Genomic DNA, 5,439 nt, shown 5'->3' with positions numbered 1-5,439 from the left:
TCTTAATGCCACAAAGAGCTCTGAGTTGACCATCCGTCTTCAGTAGCCCATATTCAAGTGGGAACGTAAGGATTAAGGATAGAAATTTTACCCACTTGAATATTGTATTGGATGGTGATGGCTTTGGAAGAGGTCTTGCAAGCTCCACTCCCTTGTGTTCTTTTTTGAATTCTTCCACCTCTTTGCCAGCTTCCTCTATTTCAACCTCTTCCTCTTGGTAGATCCCCTTTTCAACTAACTCTTCATTGACCTTGGTCTCAGAGCCAGCTACTTTATCACTTCTCAGTTGAATAACCTTGCAATCTTTTTCAACTGGCTCCTCATTAACTTGTGCTTCCATACTTGCCACTTGTTCACTTATCAAGGTGATAGCCTTGCCTTCCTCTCTTAGGTTTGGAATTGCGTTACCAAGAAGGCTATTAGTGGTGCTCTGATCAATTTCATTAACTTTTGTAGCTAATTGACCCATCTGAATCTCCAAGTTCTTGATTGATGCTCTGGTTTCCTGTCTAAAACTTGCCAAGATTTCTTCCAAATCATCGTTCTGTTGGGGCTGAGAAGTTGCTTGTTGAGATGACTGAAACTGGGGGTTGTTAAAATTATTCTGTTGAAAGCCACCCTGAGAACTATGATTAAAATTTTGTGGCCTCTGAGGTTGCTCTCTCCGCCCAAAATTTGGGTGATTTCTCCATCTCTGATTGAAGGTCTTAGAATAGGGATCATTATTGGGATTTCTAGGAGCACTCCCCATGTAATTGACCTCTTGAAGAGGATTTTGGATGTTGATAGCTGAAACTTGCATGCTACCCATTTGTTGAGTAAGTAGATTTAATTGTTGAGACATAAGCTTGTTCTGAGCAAGAATAGCATTAAGAGTTTCTACTTCCATAACACCCTTCTTCTGAGGAGCTTCAATATCTGATGGTGGCTCTTGATATGAATATGGAGATGGTGGCTCTAGATAGTTGGAACATGGAGCATTGAAGTTTCTTTAGTTTTGACTTTGCCAACCAAAATTTGGATAGTTCCTCCATCTACCATAATATGAATCACTACTTGGGTGTGAGTAGTAATCTATGTGATATCTCTCCATTATTTTTCCTTAGCACAAAACACCAAACAAAATCAAACGCACCATGTGGTAAATAGGAAAGTAAAGAAGATAGAATAAAATATTAAAAATTAAAATAAAAAAATTAAAATAAAACTAACTAGAAAACACCAAATTTAATTTCAGAAATTAAAAAAAATATTAGTGCTCTTTATTTATTTATTTATTTAAAATATTTTTTTTAAAGACAAGAATAAAATAAAACTAATAAAATATAGAAAGTAAAAAAAATAATGAAAAAAACAAAACAAAACGAAAATAAAAATAAAAAAATGAAAATAACATAAAAAAATAAAAGAACGATCGGACGAGATTTAAATAAGAAAAATTAAAACAAAATGAAAGAAAAAAAAGAACAGGGGACAGGGGGGCAAGGGACGTGAGCGAAACAATCAGGGGAGGGGGTACAAGTGAAAGAACGAAAGAAAGAAGAAAAAAAATTAAAAAGAAAACAAAACGAAAAGAGAAAAAAAAAACACGAAAGTAAAAGAAAAGAAAAACGGGTTAGGGGACGGGTGAACGGAAATAAAGAAAGAAAAAAAAACAAACAATTAAAAATTGAAAAGAAAAATCTAATTAAAGTAAAAATTATCTAATCTAAGCAATCAAACAACGAATAGTTGTTAATCATTATTAATCTCCGGCAACGGTGCCAAAAATTTGATGCAGTATTTTATAACCCATAAACTAACCGGCAAGTGCACCAGGTCGTACCAAGTAATACCTCACGTGAGTAAGGGTCGATTTCACGAGAATTGATGAATTAAGCAACAATAGTGTTTGATAGGCTTAGTTAGACAAACAGAAAATAGTGTTTGGAAGTTCAAAAGCATTAACAGTCAATTTGGAATATTAAAGACAGACAGATAAATAAGTTGGGAATAAAATATGAAAAAAACAGTTAAGGTTTCAGAGTTATCTATTTTTCTGGATTAATTTTTTTTACTAACTAATTTAATCATGCAAGATTTAATTCATGGCAAACTATATGTGACTAGACCCTAATTCCTTAGACCTTCCAGTCTCCTCTAAAATTCATCAACTGCCAATTCCTTAGTCAATTAATTCCAATTAGAAGCTACATGATCAAATTCCAGTTTATATGCCACAAAAACTTTAATTATTCAAAAATAAAAGGATTATATGTCACATATCCCGTTAAATCTAGATAATTAAAATTTAGGAGAATATGTTTTCAAGCTATTGTTCAAGTAAAGAGCTTTTCCAAGTTTTACAGGAACTCAAATAGAAAGAGGGTCATACTTCCGTTCCACCCAAATTCATAAAATAAAGAGCGAAAACAATTCTTAAATTATAAATCCATACATGAATTAAAATAGAAAAAGCAATAAATCAAACCATACAAATAGACAGAGCTCTTAACCTTAACAATGGAGGTTTAGTTGCTCATGGAACGCGGAATGTAAATTTGTATAGAATTCCCTAATGGAATCCTCATAATGGAATCTCCTAATAGAAGAGAAGCCTCTCATTCTTATAACTAATCCTAATTAATTTAAAATCTAATATCTAAAATTAAGATAATATCTTTTCTTATTTTCAAATTCAAATTTGAATTTAAATCAAAATTAATTATAACAATCAGCAAGTCTTCAATTGATGGATGGGGACCACTTGATTCCTTCACTCTACAGCCTCTGATCTGTACTTTCTGGGCTGGAAACTGGGTCAAAACAGCCCAGAAATCGCCCCCAGCATTTTTTTACATTTTCTGCATGTGGCACATCTCACGCGTACGCGTCAGTCACGCGTACGCGTCGATGGTCTTTTTTCCGAGTCACGCGGACGCGTCGATCACGCGCACGCGTCACTGTGCAAATCCTGAAATCACGCGTACGCATCAGTCACGCGCACGCGTCGCCATGGAAAGCTCCAAATCACGTGTACGCGTCGCTCGTCGCTGCCATCTCCTTTGATTCTTGTGTTGCAGAAACTCCATCAAATTCCGCCAAATGCTACATAAATAAACAAAATTTGCAAAAGACTCAAAGTAGCATCCATATTGGCTAAAAGATAATTAATTCTTTATTAAACTCAACAAATTAGATGCAAATTCACTAAGAAAAGATAAGAAAGATGCTCACGCATAAGATTCACGTCCTCCTCCTTTCTAGGTTCGGCCACACCAAGTAAGGTTATGGGCTTGCACTCTCTTTTCGGATTCTCTTCTGTATTGCTTGGGAGAGTACTAGGAGGAGTTTCAGTGACTCTTTTACTCAGCTGGCCCACTTGTGCCTCCAAATTTCTAATGGAGGACCTTGTTTCATTCATGAAACTGAGAGTGGCCTTAAATATATCAGAGACTATATTTGCTAAGTTAGATGGGTTCTGCTCAGAATTCTCTGTCTGTTGCTGAGAGGATGATGGAAAAGGCTTGCTATTGCTAAACCTGTTTCTTCCACCATTATTAAAGCCTTGTTGAGGCTTTTGTTGATCCTTCCATGAGAAATTTGGATGATTTCTCCATGAGGGATTATAGGTGTTTCCATAGGCTTCACCCATGTAATTCACGTCTGCCATTGCAGGATTCTTAGGATCATAAGCTTCTTCTTCAGAAGATACTTCTTTAGCACTGTTGGATGCATTTTGCAATCCATTCAGACTTTGAGAATTCAAATTGACTTGTTGAGTCAACATTTTGTTCTGAGCCAATATGGCATTCAGAGCATCAATTTCAAGAATTCCCTTCCTCTGAGGCGTCCCATTACTCACAGGATTCCTTTCAGAGGTGTACATGAACTGGTTATTTGCAACCATTTTAATGAGTTCCTGACCTTCTGCAGGCATTTTCTTCAGGTGAATAGATCCACCTGCAGAATGGTCCAATGACATCTTAGATAATTCTGACAGACCATCATAGAATATATCCAAGATGGTCCATTCTGAAAGCATGTCAGAAGGACACTTTTTGGTCAGTTGCTTGTATCTTTCCCAAGCTTCATAGAGGGATTCACCTTCTTTCTGTCTGAAAGTTTGAACATAGACTCTAAGCTTGCTCAGCTTTTGAGGAGGAAAGAACTTGGCTAAGAAAGACCTGACCAGCTTATCCCAAGAGTTCATGCTATCTCTAGGTTGAGAGTCCAACCATGTTCTAGCTCTGTCTCTTATAGCAAAAGGGAAAAGCATAAGCTTATAGACCTCGAGATCAACTCCATTGGTCTTAACAGTGTCACAGATCTGCAAGAATTCAGTTAAGAACTGAAAAGGATCTTCTGATGGAAGTCCATAAAACTTGCAATTCTATTGCATCAGAAAAACTAATTGAGGCTTTAGCTCAAAATTGTTTGCTCCAATGGCAGAAAATGAGATGCTTCTTCCATGGAAGTTAGAATTTGGTGCAGTAAAGTCATCAAGCATCTTCCTTGCACCTCCACCATTGTTATTGGGTTCGGCCATCTCTACTTCTTTTTCGAAAATTTCAGTAAAGTCCTCTTTAGAGTGTTGTGTTTTAACTTCTCTTAGCTTTTTCTTCAAAGTCCTTTCAGGTTCAGGATCTGCTTCAACAAGAATATCCTTGTCCTTGCTCCTGCTCATATGAAAAAGAAGAGAACAGAAAAGAAGAAGAATCCTCTATGTCACAGTATAAAGATTCCTTTATGTGAGTAGAAGAGTAAGAATGGAGGAAGAAGAGAAAAAAAATTCGAACACAGAGAGAGAAGAGAAGAGGGTTCGAATTATGAATAGAAGAGAAGTGTTAGTAGATAAATAAATAAATAGAAAGAGATGAGAGAGAGAGAGAGAGAGAGAGAGAGAGAATTCGAATATTAAAAGAAGAGAGAGGATAAATATTTTTATTTTTATTTTATTTATGATATTAGTTTCGAAAATTAGGAGAGGAAATAGAATAAAATTAAAATTTAAAATAATTAGTTAATTAAAAAGAATTTTGAAAAAGGGTGAGGAATTTTCGAAAATGAGAGAGAGAAAATTAGTTAGGTGGTTTTGAAAAAGATAAGAAATAGTAAAACAAACAAAAAAAGTCAATTAGTTAGTTGAAAAAGATTTGAAAATCAATTTTGAAAAGATAAGAAGTTAGAAAAGATTTTGAAATTAAAGTTTGAAAAAGATATGATTTAAAAAAAAATATGATTGAAAAGATATGATTGAAATTTATTTTGAAAAAGATTTGAGAAAGAAATTTAGAAAGATTTGATTTTGAAAAAGATTTTGAAAATATAATTTTTTGAAATTGAAATCTTGACTTGACTAACAAGAAACAACTAATTTTATAAATTTTTGACTAAGTCAACCTAAAATTTCGAAATTTATGAAAGAAATAAGAAAAATATATTTTTTTATTTTTGAAT

At 34.5% G+C, this 5,439-nt stretch overlaps 1 non-coding gene across 1 annotated transcript; it reads left to right on the top strand.

The window, feature by feature from the left end:
* The first annotated feature begins 4,018 nt into the window (after positions 1 to 4,018).
* LOC112767929 (small nucleolar RNA R71) lies at positions 4,019 to 4,126 on the top strand. The gene has a single exon (XR_003185374.1). It is a non-coding gene; the product is annotated as a small nucleolar RNA R71 (small nucleolar RNA).
* Positions 4,127 to 5,439: the final 1,313 nt, after the last annotated feature.

The sequence above is a fragment of the Arachis hypogaea genome, chromosome 2 (genome assembly GCF_003086295.3).
Source record: "Arachis hypogaea cultivar Tifrunner chromosome 2, arahy.Tifrunner.gnm2.J5K5, whole genome shotgun sequence".
NCBI lineage: Eukaryota > Viridiplantae > Streptophyta > Magnoliopsida > Fabales > Fabaceae > Arachis > Arachis hypogaea.
This window is presented reverse-complemented; position numbering and strand designations above follow the sequence as displayed.